The sequence below is a fragment of the Musca autumnalis genome, unplaced genomic scaffold, assembly GCF_047663935.1.
Source record: "Musca autumnalis isolate F117 unplaced genomic scaffold, ASM4766393v1 scaffold_3, whole genome shotgun sequence".
In the NCBI taxonomy this organism is placed as follows: domain Eukaryota; kingdom Metazoa; phylum Arthropoda; class Insecta; order Diptera; family Muscidae; genus Musca; species Musca autumnalis.
In genome coordinates, this window is record NW_027411866.1 from 78,793,871 (window position 1) to 78,808,441 (window position 14,571).

Consider the following 14,571-nt stretch of genomic DNA (forward strand, 5'->3'; position numbering starts at 1 on the left):
ACTTTTCCAAACAAATACTTACATATGTACATATCTCGATGCACAAACGTGTGAATCGATGTCCGCCAATTTTTTCATTTTTAAAGTTTCAGTTATCTTTTCTATTTTCACAAAAACATATAAATTTGTTTATATACTCCAGAAGATAAATTAAATATATTTTGTTTTTGTTATGAATTGTCATACTGTTGTTCTGTATTTTACACGCTCCCGTACACACATACAGGGTTGTATTTTTCTAAATTTGACAGATGCGACTACCTTTTATCATTCTACCATGTCCCTTGGTTTTTGATTGAGAAAATACTCTGAATATATTCCTAACAAATCCGTGACTTTATATGATTCTAACATTTACGATTAAATTTTTATCGCATATTTAAATTTTTCATCAAAAGTCGAAAATTACAAAAAAGTCGATTTTTTTGAATAGCTTGGGGTTTTGGCCTCTTCACCCTGTACATAGACACCGGTAAACAAAACACAGGTGACTGAATCATAACCTTTAATCATGACCCAATTATAAAGGTCCTCTCTCAAAAACAGCTGATTTCGATTTGAGCTGTCAAAATTCATATTTATCACTTTAATTCAAACCCGTTCGTAGGTATTGATATGGTTACGAAGTTTTTCGGCAAATCACACACACGCGACCCGAACGCAAAGTAAGGGGTAGTTTACACTATATGTAAATGTCATATGACACAAAATAAAATCATTCCATATCTTCCCACGGAGGCAATGTGGATACGTAGTTTTATTACATTATTGCTGGTGTGGACGCACAGAGTAAATTGCGTAAGGAAAATCTCCAATATTGCACATATTAGCGAATATATAACGATGGAAAAGTTCATGTCATATGACATTTACATATAGTGTAAACTACCCCTAAGAGAACAAATGTTTTGATTTTTTTACTTCAGTCTTGTACTGAATGTCATGCAAGCAGGTTGATGCCGCTTTATTTGTTTTTTTTTTTTTTTTTTTGGGTACACTGAAAAGATTTTGCAGTTGTACAGCAAATATGTGGAGGGAAGAATTTGAAAATGATTTTTTGTTTTGTATTAATATTTTTAATGACGTAGAATGCCTCGTCTGCAATGCAACAATAAAAAATGTATATAAACAAAGGAGAGGATTCGAAATGCGGTATATGTATCTGTTTGCTTTGATGAAAGCACTGATATAAGGGACACAAGTCAAATGCTAATTTATATTAGAACCGTAGACAATTTGTTCAATGCATTTGAAGAAATTTTAAAGTTGAAATCGCTTTCATTAATTAACTCTTAGCAATCGCAGTTTTAATAAAAGATACTGAAGTGGATACTTTTGACTGTGATTCACTGTATATTATTTTTAATTTTAGTCATACAAAGCGAACGCGCCAACAATATATTTTTTCTATTTGAAAATTTTGCCTTTTTAGGCGAAGATCATTTTTAGTATTATTTTTTTTTTTTTTTTAATTTATTAATCGAGCCACTATGTTTGGCTCTGAACGCTAACACGCCGTGACAACTTTTTTCCTGTGTTTTTCATTTCATACTCAATATGAAAATCATCACCCTGTTCTGTCAGTGTAATTTTACCCACACATAAACAATTTAAGCGCTCGCTCTTCTTGGTCGGCTATGCTTTAATTCGCCAAATCCTTGATATTCTCTAAAACTGAATATTCAATTTCCTCTATGGCTCACATGCCGCGTTATCTCAACAAGAAACTGACGAGTTTTCAAAATCAAATTCTGAGAAGGAATCTTGGACTCACACTGTCTACTCCAGTTCACAACATTTATGCTCTGGCTGTCATGCTACCACCCGAACAGCGTTGTCAATATCTAGCTGCTAAAGAACTCGTCAAATTTAAAATGTACAATAAAAATCTATACAACAGCATCACAATAAATCCGTCCAAGAAAACGAGTCTGGGATACATCTATATTAAATTCAAAGACCTTTTCGACCAAATTATGATCAATCAGATGGCAACACCAACTAGCAAAATAATTTTCATCATTGATCTCTTCAAGGCGGCAAAACACTCTAAATCCAACGAATTCTTCCGATCAATTCTTCAGGAAAAACTGGAATTCTACAAAACTAGAGGACATTCAGTATGTTGCAGTTTGCAACATTTTCAGGGACCAAAATTTTGTTTTCAGGATAACTTCAAAAACCTCTTCTCTAATGGGTGAACTACATGCGATTAATAAAGCAATTGACATAATGCTGGAGGATGAAAGTCACAAAGTGGTTATACTTACGGATAGTAAAAACGCTTGTCTTACACTAAAGCGCAACAACTCTAACTCAAACTTGGAATCAATTATTATAATTTGGACCCCCTCTCACATTGGGATACCATCAAATGAACGTGCAGATTTCTTTGCCAAACATGCAGCACAGGCTGGCTCGATTATAAGCACAAAGCTATCAATAATTGATGCATACTCATCAATTTATAACCATCTGTGGATGGAATGGGAATATAATTACAAATTCGCTTCAGCAACAAAAGGAACATACTTCACACAATTTTTCAATACTTCTCCGAATTCATATTGGTTTGCTGGCTCCATAATGTCACCTGGAGATATAAAGCTAATAAATCGTTTACTTACTGGCCATACTTATGGAAAAACATACTTACATCGGATAAACGTAGAATCATCAAATTTATGTGAGCTGTGCAAACGCCTGAAAACGAAAACCATCTCATTTTTATTTGTCCAAAATTTCAAATCGAGAGAAAAAACGTCAATTTCTTTAAAAACTACAAAGACTTACCATCATTATTAAAAAGTTTCTCAACGGAAAATTTCATAGAACTTTGTAAATTTATACATGTCACGCATGGTAGAATAAGAAAAGGTAGCAGCAATACACAGCTGACTGAACCTGGTTGTAACGTTAGTGTCAAATTTCATATGACATTTTATACATTTATTTCTATTTCGATGTACATTAGGGACATAAATTTTTTGAGAAAAAAAAATATATCATTCGGAAAAAACCATTTCCCAGAAAGACTTCTTCATATCAATGATATGTAACCTCCTCCAAGTTCGAACGATAAGCCGCGCAGTAAATCCCCGCTTGTAGAGGCGATACAACGTTTGTTAATATGTGAGGTATTTTCTTAAAATTTAAAAAATAAAGCCCTAATAAGCATGTGCTTCTTTGACTTCTAAAACAAAACATTGAAACAGCCTCTCCTTTTTCTATGAATTTCCAGCGAACCCAAACTTTTCTGCAAGAATTCTACTTTCTGCGAGAATTTATGCATTTAGTGGAATGATGTGGAAACATAAAAATTGAAAATGTAACGAATTTTCATTCATGTTTTCCAAAATATTCAACCAAATACAACTGGTAGTAACGTTACAAACAAAAACAAATTCCTTTGTGGTTGTTGTTCGAGTTGTATTTGTTGTAGTATTAACTATACCTTGTATTTGTTCTACCATGCATGTCACGAAGCTTCTGGCCTGTTCCCGTACTTTATAAAGTGGTAAAAGTCGTAAAACTTGTAAAAGTCGTAAACGATTTTCATATAAATTTTGTGTATGGGAACGCAAAATGTGTAAAAGTGGTAAAAATTGTAAAAACTTTTTAGTTCTGGAACAGAGCTTTCAACTTTAATCAACAACTACATGCATACATATGTATGTACAACTGTCACTGTTCAACCAGTGATTACTCAGTAACCAACCATCAATGAATTAAATAATCAGTAATGGCCTATGCATACTTTGGGTATCAGGCCAACCACTATGACGTGAAGAAGGAAGAAAATCCAAAAAAAAAACAATGTAACAGATGGAGAAATGTCAAACTGTAGAGAAGCAGGTAGATGCATCGCGAAGAAATAAACAAAAAACTTTCTTGTTGTACACTTAAAATTTCAACATTTGTTGTGTTTTTGTATGATAATTCTACTTACAGCAACATATTTGGCAGTTCAAGGTCGGTCTGTTTGCATTTTCTGTTAGGCCAATCAAAAATAAAGGGCTGAGTACATAAGCTGCTTTGCTTGGTTGCCTTGCTTTCCTGCTGCATTGTTGACATAATAAATATAAAAGAATGAAGGATGCCGAGCAAATTTCGACTGTGTTCACCTTTTCTTTTTTATTCTTTATCAGAAGCAAGCAAGGCAACCTGCGAGGCAGCTTATGTACCCAGGCCTTAACTATGTTTACAACTTTTTCCCGGAAAATTGTATGTACCCAGCAAAAAAATTTGGAAGTAGTGCAATGCAGAGTTATGATTTCAATACATCTTTCGATGCAGTCCACACGGAGTTATGAAAAATGCACTCCGCTCGATAGATTTTAGAAGCACTCGCATAAAGATCCCTAGCCAAGCAAGTCAATTTGTTGATCCCTAGTCTTTTTTTCTGAACACAAGAGTGTCTAAAGTTATAAGAATTTGTTAAAAAAATAAAGAAATGCAAACTAAATTTACGAACATTGCTGTAATTCACGAGGCGCAAATTATTTTTGAAGTGAATCTGGAGTTTTTTGGAAATCTGAACTGGAGTAGAGTAGGAGGAAAAATGAAAAACCATTTGGATGATGTAGCAATATCATTTGCTGTGTCGTAAAAAGCAGAGCAGAGGAGGTAAACTCAGTTACGATCAAATTTAGTGGAGAGTTTCATGGTATAAGTAAAGAGGTAGATTTAAATGAAAAAAAATATATAGAACCCTTGTTTTTCTTGAATTCCTAAAACTTCAAAATAAAAGCAACAGGTGGGTTTGTTTACAATGCATTTTTTGAACATTTTATAAAAAACGCGAAAACTGAATGAAGAGTTAAGTTTTCTCCACATAGTCGAGTTGTGAATATGATAAACTGATTGTTTCAATGCAAATCTCAGCAATTTCTTCCATACAAATGGTCTAAAAACAATTTTAAAAATAATTGAATTCGATTGTTTTTAAAATTGTTTGGCATATTATTCAAACACCACACACACATACACAGTTTGTTTATATTGTTTTGAAGTTTTAGGCATACTCGAATGAAAAAAATTTAAATTGACATAAAGCTTTGGCTAACCTTTCTTATTAAACCATGGAGAGTTTTTTATAATTTGTGTTAATGCAATAAAGTTAATATTCTTGTTTTGCACGAATAATCAATGTATTTTATTTATTTTGGCATATTTGCAATTGCTTGTATTTAATAGCATCTTTAGACCGCATTTAAATCCAACCAAAACACTACATCAATGGCTGTGCCGTGGAAGCAAAATGGAGTGCATCCTAGCTGCGCGCTCTCTTGTAAAATTCATAGGAAAATATGTACTCCAGCGGCAATTGTTCTAGTGATTTAACTGCATCCGCGGATGCAAACTTTTTGCTGGGTCCCAGCAAAAAGTTTGCATCCACGGAAGCAGTTAAATCACTGGTGCAAGTGTCACGAAGTGCTTCTTTTTCTATGAATTCCTCAGTGAATTTTACAAGGGAGCGCGCAGAAAGGAAGCACTCCATTTTGCTTCCGCAGCACGCAGTTAGGAAGCACTCCATTTTGCTTCCGCAGCACGCAGCTAGGAAGCACTCCATTTTTACCACTTTTACGAGTTTTGCGTTCCCGTACACAAAATTTGTATGAAAATCGTTTACGACTTTTACCACTTTGTAAAGTACGGGAACAGGCCATTAATAAGACATTTTAATTTTATTCTTATAGGCCGTTTATATATAACAAGGTTAACCCAGTGGGTCTGGGTTTCAAATGTCATTTCCATTGTATATACTTCAAACAAATCCTCATAAAGAAGGTTAACCCTGCAAAAAACTATAATATAAACGCCGTATTACTTTAATTTCATTTGTTGAATGAAAATTGAATTTTTTATCGTTTATACATAAAAGTGCTTGTTGGATGTAATCCAAATGTTAGGAAAAGGATTGCCTTTTTCATTAGTCCACTGGAAGCGCATCCATGCATGTAATGAAATCCTCACTCCAACTTGCACCACTTCCATTTTTTTTTGCTGGGGTATGTATCATGTAGGGATAGGTAAGTCGACTTTCGGTTAATCGATTAATCGACTCTTTGCAGTCAAACATCTAAAAATCGTAGTCGACTTTTGTCTGGAGGGAAAATCGCATAGTCGATTATCTTGTTGTCGATTATCGAGTTTGTCCGTCGATTTTTGACTTGGCGGTTTTACAGTTTCAAAAGAAAACTCGAAAATCGACGAATAGTCGATTTTAATCGATTTTCTGCGGTTATGAAAAAGTCGATAGTCGAGTTCTAATGCCATGTTCATACCAGCATTTGAATCACGTTGTTCGCTCTCATAATTATGTACACGAATTAACCCGTTCATACCACATGGTACACAATTCATAGCAACATGATTCATATTTTCATACTTTTTATTTACAGAATTTAAAGAAAGTTTCAGCCAAAAGACGAGTAAAATTAATTGATATAAACTGACAAAATATTTGTCCTTCTTTCAGATATCTATTTAATATTAAATAATATTATTTTCATTCATCATTTCTATTTTTTTTCTCACAATTTGGTGTGGTGTTTTCAGCACATTTTTAATTTTTCTATTTTCAAAATTATCGAGAGAGAGACCTGCCAAAGTAACTTTTTGGTATACAGACTTTCTGGCAGGCATTTGCTTTTTGTTTCTAAATTTGTACGCGAATTTAAAACGATGGACAAGAAATGCCGCCGTAGTAAAAGAGAAGAGAAAATTTGCTATGATTTGAATGTATACTAGTTCTTAAACCGTTTACTTTTCATTCACGTTTTGCAGTTTTTCTAAAATTATTTGGGTTTTTAATAAAATTGAAAATTTTATATTTTTTCTGTCATAATTAATTTATTTCGATAAATTCTCTCATTTGTTAGAGATGGGACATATTTTATCGTCGTTCTGAGAGTAGTTTAAATTGAACAATCGTTGTTCGTTCTCAAAATTTTGTATGGGAAATGAAGTAATTATATCGTAATTTGGTGTCGAACAACGAATAGAGACCGAATTACCGTCAGTCTGAACAAGGCATAAGACAACTGAAATAATCGCAAGACCGAAAAATCGCATTTTTAGTTTTAGACCAAAGTCGAAAAATCGATTATTGCTTTCCACTACCTATTAGAGTTGTATAGTTCATGAACGAACTAGTTCAATTGAACGATTCATTGAAAAGAGCGTATGAACTAGATCAGTCGATATAGTTCAATAGTTCACTGAACTATAATCAGTCGGTGACCGTACGATCAACGAACGATTCACAATCTAGTTCAACATGTCGTTCAAAAAAACATAAAGTGACGGCGTCGTCTATGTTAAGGGATGCCTTCGTAATGTGATCAGTTTGTTTATGTTTTGGATCAAGGTACATGGAATAGCTGTCCGAAAATGAAGATTTCTACAAAAACATACGAGACATAAGAGCTTACTTTATGGATAGTTGAAGGAAAAAATAAAAAGAAACACACACGCACAGAGCTTTTTCGCAATAACAATTTCTACACACACACAACATAAGATTTTTTTGCCTGCCACCTATATGAAGGATGTTTTTTTCTAAAATTAATTAATCTTTATTTAAGAATGCAATAAAACTATGTAAATGTAATATTTTTGTTATGGAGTAGTTAAATTATATTAGTCTTTTGTTTGTATTTGGTGTATGTATGCGTTTTCATCAAACGACCGATTAAGAGCCGGTGAACGATTTTGATCCGAATGATTGAACTGGACAGTGAACTATGAACTAGATTACTGACCTAGTTCAGTTTAAAGAGCTGAGCTATTGAACTAGATTGTACAACTCTACTACCTATCCCTAGTATCATGGTACAATTACATAGGTAGATGCCTCAGCCCAACTGATCGAATCTTAAACGTCAAAAAACTTGAAATTCGCCATGAAGAATCAAAACAAAAACCGGCATATCTTTCCTTTACCGACCCACCGCAGAAAATTATGAAAAAAATACCACAGATAGTGCTTTTCATGCCGATTCCAACGATGTATTTCTTTTGTTGGGCAAATGTATACTTGCCGAGATTGAGGCCTCCGAAGTTCCGAAAATTCCCTTGTTTCCTTGGGAAAAAATTTACGATTTCAAAAAATGTTTGTTCGCGTAGCCGAAATTCTCTCCTGTCCATAGGAGAAAGTCTTAAGCTGGGTACACATTGTCAGTTTTGAATGTCGATATTTCGCAATTATCGATAACTGTCAAACCGTCCAGCAACCACAAAACATTTTTTTGTTGCATGATGAATGACAAAAATGAACGGCCACACTAGCATGCAACAACAAAGCTGTCATTCAAAACTGACAATGTGAAAAAGAAAACTTAAGGGGAGTACACACTAACAGTCAAAACTGACAGTCAACGTACTTTAAGGACAATTTTCCGGCAAATAACAACTTTTATTTAGCAAAAAACGTTTGAAATACAATATTTACGATATTATTTAGAGATTATAAAAGAAATTTTTCAATTAGGCTTTGATATTCACGAAATAGACATCGATGACTGTCAGTTTTGCTTGTCAATGTGTACTATACTTTACGATTTAAAGGAAATTTTTGTATTTTTTTCTGCGAAGGGTCGGTAAAGGAAATTTGTTCCCAAAAACCATATGATTTTGTAAGTAATTCCATATTTACATTAGGCAATTTTCATTGCGGCAATGGTCAGTTTGTTGGTGAGAGAGGGTGTTGAGAGGCAAAGGGTTGCCATGTGCCGCACCCTTCTCTCCTTCAAACTGACAATTGCCGCAATGAAAATTGCCTAATAGCCCGTTTCCACGGTACGTCGTTCGTTCTCTATTCGTTGTTCGACCCATAACTACGAATAAATTACTTATTTCCCCACACAAAATTCTATGGACGAACGACGATTTTTCTACGTTGTTCGATTATAAACACTCTCTGAACGACGAATAAGTATGTCCCATCCCTAACAAATGAGAGAATTTATCGAAAAATTAATTATGACATGTCTAAATTCAAATTTGTTGAAAACAAAAATTTTTTAGAAAAAAGGAAAAAGATGAATGAAAATAATAATGAAATAATAAATAAATAAACATTTTGTAATGATGCAGAAGGAAGATGGTTGTGTTTCCTTCTTAATTCCATACACATTCCTTGTCCATTAGTTCAAAATCGCGTAAAAAATCAGAAACAAAAAGGAAACAAATAACTGAAAGTCTGTATACACAAACATTGTTTTGACCAGTGTTCGAAAATAAACACTATTGTATCGTACCGTACCGTTCTGTACCGTACCAAGGTGGATAGGTACACTACGATAGTGTACCGCTCCGGAACACAAACACTAAAAAATATTTTAGTGATACTGTACCGGAACACAACGATAATCGTAGTGTACCGCATGCCGGAGCACTAAAAGTCGTAGTGCTCCGACTGCGGAGGACTAAAAATCGTAGTGTTCCGACTGCGGAGCACTAAAAATTTTAGTGTTCCGACTGCCGGAGCACTAAAAATTTTAGTGTTCCGACTGCTGGAGCACTAAAAATCATACTGCAACACGTGTTGGAACACTAAAAAATAATAAAGGTATTATGTTTTCTTAGGAAAATTAAATATTTGGTTAAATTTGATCAGATAGAAATTAAGATAAACTGTTACATCCATGTATGTTTAAATTAGTTAAACACATTGCAAAATTTGGTGAAAATTATGAAAAAACAATATTTAGTTTTTTGTGGAATGAAGCACAAAGATCGTCGTGCCGGAGCACTAAAAATCGTTTTGTACCACGTTTTGAAACTATAAGGTAATGAACCATACATGAATTTATTATGATTTCTGAGGAAATTAAATATTTATATATATTTTTTTAATAAATAAAAATTAAAAGAAAATGTGAAAAATATCTGATTTGGTTTTTGGACAATGGAGCACTAAAAATCGTAGTGTTCGTCTGCGCAACACTAAAATTTTTAGTGATCCGGCAGTCGGAACTCTAAAATTTTTAGTGATCCGGCAGTCGGAACACTACGATTTTTAGTGATCCGGCAGTCGGAACACTACGATTTTTAGTGCTCCGCAGCTGAACACTACGATTTTTATTGATCCATTGTCCAAAAATCAAATCAGGCGTTTTTCACGTGTTCTATTAAATTTTATTTTTTAATTTGTATTTATTAAAAAAAATTATAAAATATTTAAGTTTCCTCACAAATCATAATAAACTCATGTATCCACAGTCAGAGCACTACAATTTGTAGTGCGCCATTGTACAACAACCGAATCAATGTTTTTCATATTTTCTACTTAAGTTCCCAACGTTATTAATTAATATGTATACATACATGGATTTAAGAGGTTTATCTGAGTTTTTATGTCTTTATTTGCACTTATCTCAAAAATTATAAATATTTAATTTTCCTCGCAAATCATAATAAACTCGTGTGTGGTACATTATCATTACGTTATTTTTTAGTGTTCCTACATGTGGTACACAACGATTTTTTAGTGCTCCGACTGCGGAACACTACGATTTTTAGTGTTCCGACTGCGGTACCCAACGTTTTTAGTGTACCAAAATGTGGTACACTACATTTATCGTTGTGCTCCGGAACAGTATCACTAAAATATTTTTTAGTGTTTGTGTTCCGGAACACTAACGCTAAAAATATTTTAGTGATACTGTACTCGGAGCGGTACACTTTGTTAGTGTACTGTTTATTTTCGAACTCTGGTTTTGACATGTCTCTCTCTCTCTCTCTTTAATTTTGAAAATAGAAACATATAAAAATATATTGAAAATACAAAATTTTTCAGAATTTACGGAAAAAATGAATGAAATGTACAGTCAACCAAAAAAGTCTACATACACCCTATAAATCTCGAGTTTTAAGGGTAAGGAAGCATTTTTATGAAAATCCAAGTACATAGATATATTTCATATCCCTAATAAACAATATTACATACAACAAAAATATATTCCATAATACGAATAACGGTAAATTCTATAAAAATTAAAATATTAATAGGGAAAAAGTGTACATACACCCAATGAAATATTAAGATTACCGTAAAATTTATGGAATAAGCAATACAAATTTTAAATTTTATTGCTTTATCGAATGTCTCTGGTTGTCTATGATATATTTTAGTCAAAATAGGAACATATTTGTGGATTAATTACCGATATTTAATGTCAGACTTCGCGTATAGCTGGTTAAGGCGGACCCTTGCAGATTTCTTTGAGTTTTTCAGTCTGGTAGTTTATGAAACCCCAGGAAATACAGTGGGACTAATTATTTTGAGATCCTAGAGCGCTTTGAAGTTGTTCATATGGATAATGTATGCTCCTGAGCTTAACTAAATATGCGAATTCCTGAGTTTTTTCATAAATTTTATAGTTTTCACAGCATTACAAGGGTCAAATTACAAGCAAGAACCGTGGAATTACCTTATAATAAATTTTTGGACCTTAACTCAATCAGAAATGTACAGAATTATTCTACAAATCCGCTCCTAAAGTTTCCAAAGCATCAAAATAAAAGCACCACCAAAGAATGCATGAAATTTGTATGAAATTTACACTGTTAACTAGTATGCCCTCGTATTATGATCGTTAGGGTCACTTGAAGCGCTATAAATGTCGGATACTTTTACATTGCTGATTCAAGGGATGCTCGAGGATTGTACTAGACCTTATTACAAGGTAATTCGAAGGCTTCTGCATGTAATTTGCCCCTTGGAATGTTGTGAAAACTGTAAAATTTATGAAAAACTCAGGAATTCACATATTTAGGAGCATACATTATCTATAAGAACAACTTCAAAGCGCTCTAGGATCTCAAATTAATTAGTCCCACTGTATTTCCTGGGGTTTCATAAACTACCAGACTGAAAAACTCAAAGAAATCTGCAAGGGTCCGCCTTAACGAGCTATACGCGAAATCTGACATTAAATAACGGCAATTAATCCACAAATGTGTTCCTATTTTGACTAAAATATATCATAGACAACCAGAGACATTCGATAAAGCAATAAAATTTAAAATTTGTATTGCTTATTCCATAAATTTTACGGTAATCTTAATATTTCATTGGGTGTATGTACACTTTTTCCCTATTAATATTTTAATTTTTATAGAATTTACCGTTATTCGTATTATGGAATATATTTTTGTTGTATGTAATATTGTTTATTAGGGATATGAAATATATCTATGTACTTGGATTTTCATAAAAATGCTTCCTTACCCTTAAAACTCGAGATTTATAGGGTGTATGTAGACTTTTTTGGTTGACTGTATGTAGATAAATATAGAAGATACATTTGAAGGAACGTCTATTGCTTTTCCTATTCATTTAATGTATATTTTATATGTTTTCGGTTCGAATTTTCGTGAAAACAAGGAAACTAAAATTAAGGAAAAAAATTTTTGTTTATGTTTCTGTTAATTACGAATGGGGTCGTGGAAACGGGTTAATTCGTGTACGTCGTTCGACAGGGGAACAACGTAATTGAAACGCTCGTGTGAACATGACATAATGTAAATATGGAATTACTTACAAAATAAATTGTTTTTTGTTTTGATTCTTCTTTTTTGACGTTTTAGATTCGATCAGCTGGGCTGAGGCATCTACCATTGTACCATGGTAGAATAAAGTAAATGTAGGCCACAGCTAACAGCTGACTACAATTTTTTTCTTTTTATGGCCTAATCTGTCAAAAGCAGGGTTGACATTTTGTACTGTTTTTGACATTATGCAATCATAAAGGTAGATGTATCGCTGAATTGTTCCAGCAAAAAACTTCTGCTGTAACACTATATCTTAAAATTGAAAACAATGACAAATTATGTGTATTCGCGTGGCAAAATAAAATTGTTGATTTTTTTAGAAAAAAAAACATACGAATGAACAATTTATCAAATATTGATATTAATTTAAATTTGTTCCAAAAGTACGGGAATGTAAAAATTACAATTTTTGTAAAAATTGCTGACATTTATCTGCAAATCGGATGCCAGCAATCACGAGGTCAGATTAGCCAAACTTGTCAAGTAGAAAATAAGTGAATGACATTTTTTCATTGTCATAAGTTTGGGAAGAACTTTTGCTATTTTTGGAACACTTTTCCAACAAGAATATTCTGGAGCCTAGCCAAAGAAATGTTTTAACATATAAAAAGTGAAGCTCTAATGCTTGGTTTACATTTACGAAATCCACTCGATTTCAACTGTCAAATCCATAGGTTAAACGTCAAATTAAATCCAGATGAGATTTCATTTTACGTTTGAGCTATGGAATTCACAGTTGAAATCGAATGGATTTCGTAAATGTAAACTTAGCATAAGTTCCATATGTTTTTGTAATTGGCCTGTTCCCGTACTTTAAAAAGTGGTAAAAGTTGTAAAAGTCGTAAACGATTTTCATATAAATTTTGTGTACGGGAACGCAAAATGTGTAAAAGTGGTAAAAATTGTAAAAACTTTTTAGTTCTGGAACAGGGCTATACGGGATAGCTATGCAGGTACCATGGTACAATAATACAGGTAGCATTATCACGCCAGCTGATGGTAAAACAATGTGTCAATTGCATTGAATTGATGTCAAATTTTGACATCTTATGTTGCCAACCATTGCCGATGCGGCTACCTGTGTATTTGTACCATGGCAGGTACATCTACCATTATTATTGTACCATGCCATTTGACGTTTTAAGCCATGACTCATGGTACAATTACTTAGGTAGAAACATCGGCGAATTGCTACAACAAAGCAATTTTTTGTGACAACAAGAAACCATTTGGCGAAAATTTTGACAGTTTACATTACAAAAAAAGTTGCTTTGTTGTAGCAATTCGCCGATGTTTCTACCTAAGTAATTGTACCATGGTGAAGCGAACACATGCTATCTCTTACTTAAGGGTTGTTTACACCATCTATCAATGTCGTATGAGATGTCAAATTTTCTACCTGCGAATGTTGTACACATAGTGTGACCACTATGAAAATTTTCATCTATCAAAATGATTTGGCAACTCATATGTAAATTTTTCATTTAGGGAGCGCTCTATTTGATACGGCATTCTTGTATGTAAACATAAATTTATCAGCTGTTTTCTGGCATTCTCAAAAAAAAAAAGAAAAACAAAATCTTTTAAAAAAGAAAATGGAAAGTTATGTATTGCTCTGTTCCAGAACCTGCAAGAAGCTACTATTTTTTACTACGATAACATTTTTTCCTTTATGTTATCGGGAAAAATAGTAAAAATTAGTAGATTCTTGCAGTACTGGAACAGACTATTTATTTAAATATTTAGAAAAGTAAACAAAGAGTGTTTATAATGTACTTTTCAGATCGATTGGTCGAAAGAAGCAGTCTTGGAAATGATTGCTTTGTGGCAAAAACATAAATGCCTCTATAACACCAAAAACCTACTCTACCACAACAAACATGCTAGATATTCATTTTCCTTTAACCAAAATTAAAATTTGCGCAAATTTGCAACTCAACAATAAATGTAAACAAGGACAAAAACAGATGTTTTTATATTTATAGGTTATGTCATACGAAAATAACACTT

General features: G+C 33.1%; 1 long non-coding RNA gene across 1 annotated transcript in view; it reads right to left on the reverse strand.

Annotated features, from left to right (window-relative positions):
• The window catches only part of LOC141396493 (uncharacterized), an 84,223-nt gene extending 80,188 nt beyond the window's left edge, over positions 1–4,035 (reverse strand). The window contains exons 1-3 of the long non-coding RNA XR_012411173.1: positions 3,950–4,035; positions 2,657–2,703; positions 2,271–2,593 (exon numbers count right to left, since the gene is read on the reverse strand). This is a non-coding gene — a long non-coding RNA (uncharacterized lncRNA). The remainder of the gene's footprint in view (positions 1–2,270; positions 2,594–2,656; positions 2,704–3,949) is intronic.
• Positions 4,036–14,571: the final 10,536 nt, after the last annotated feature.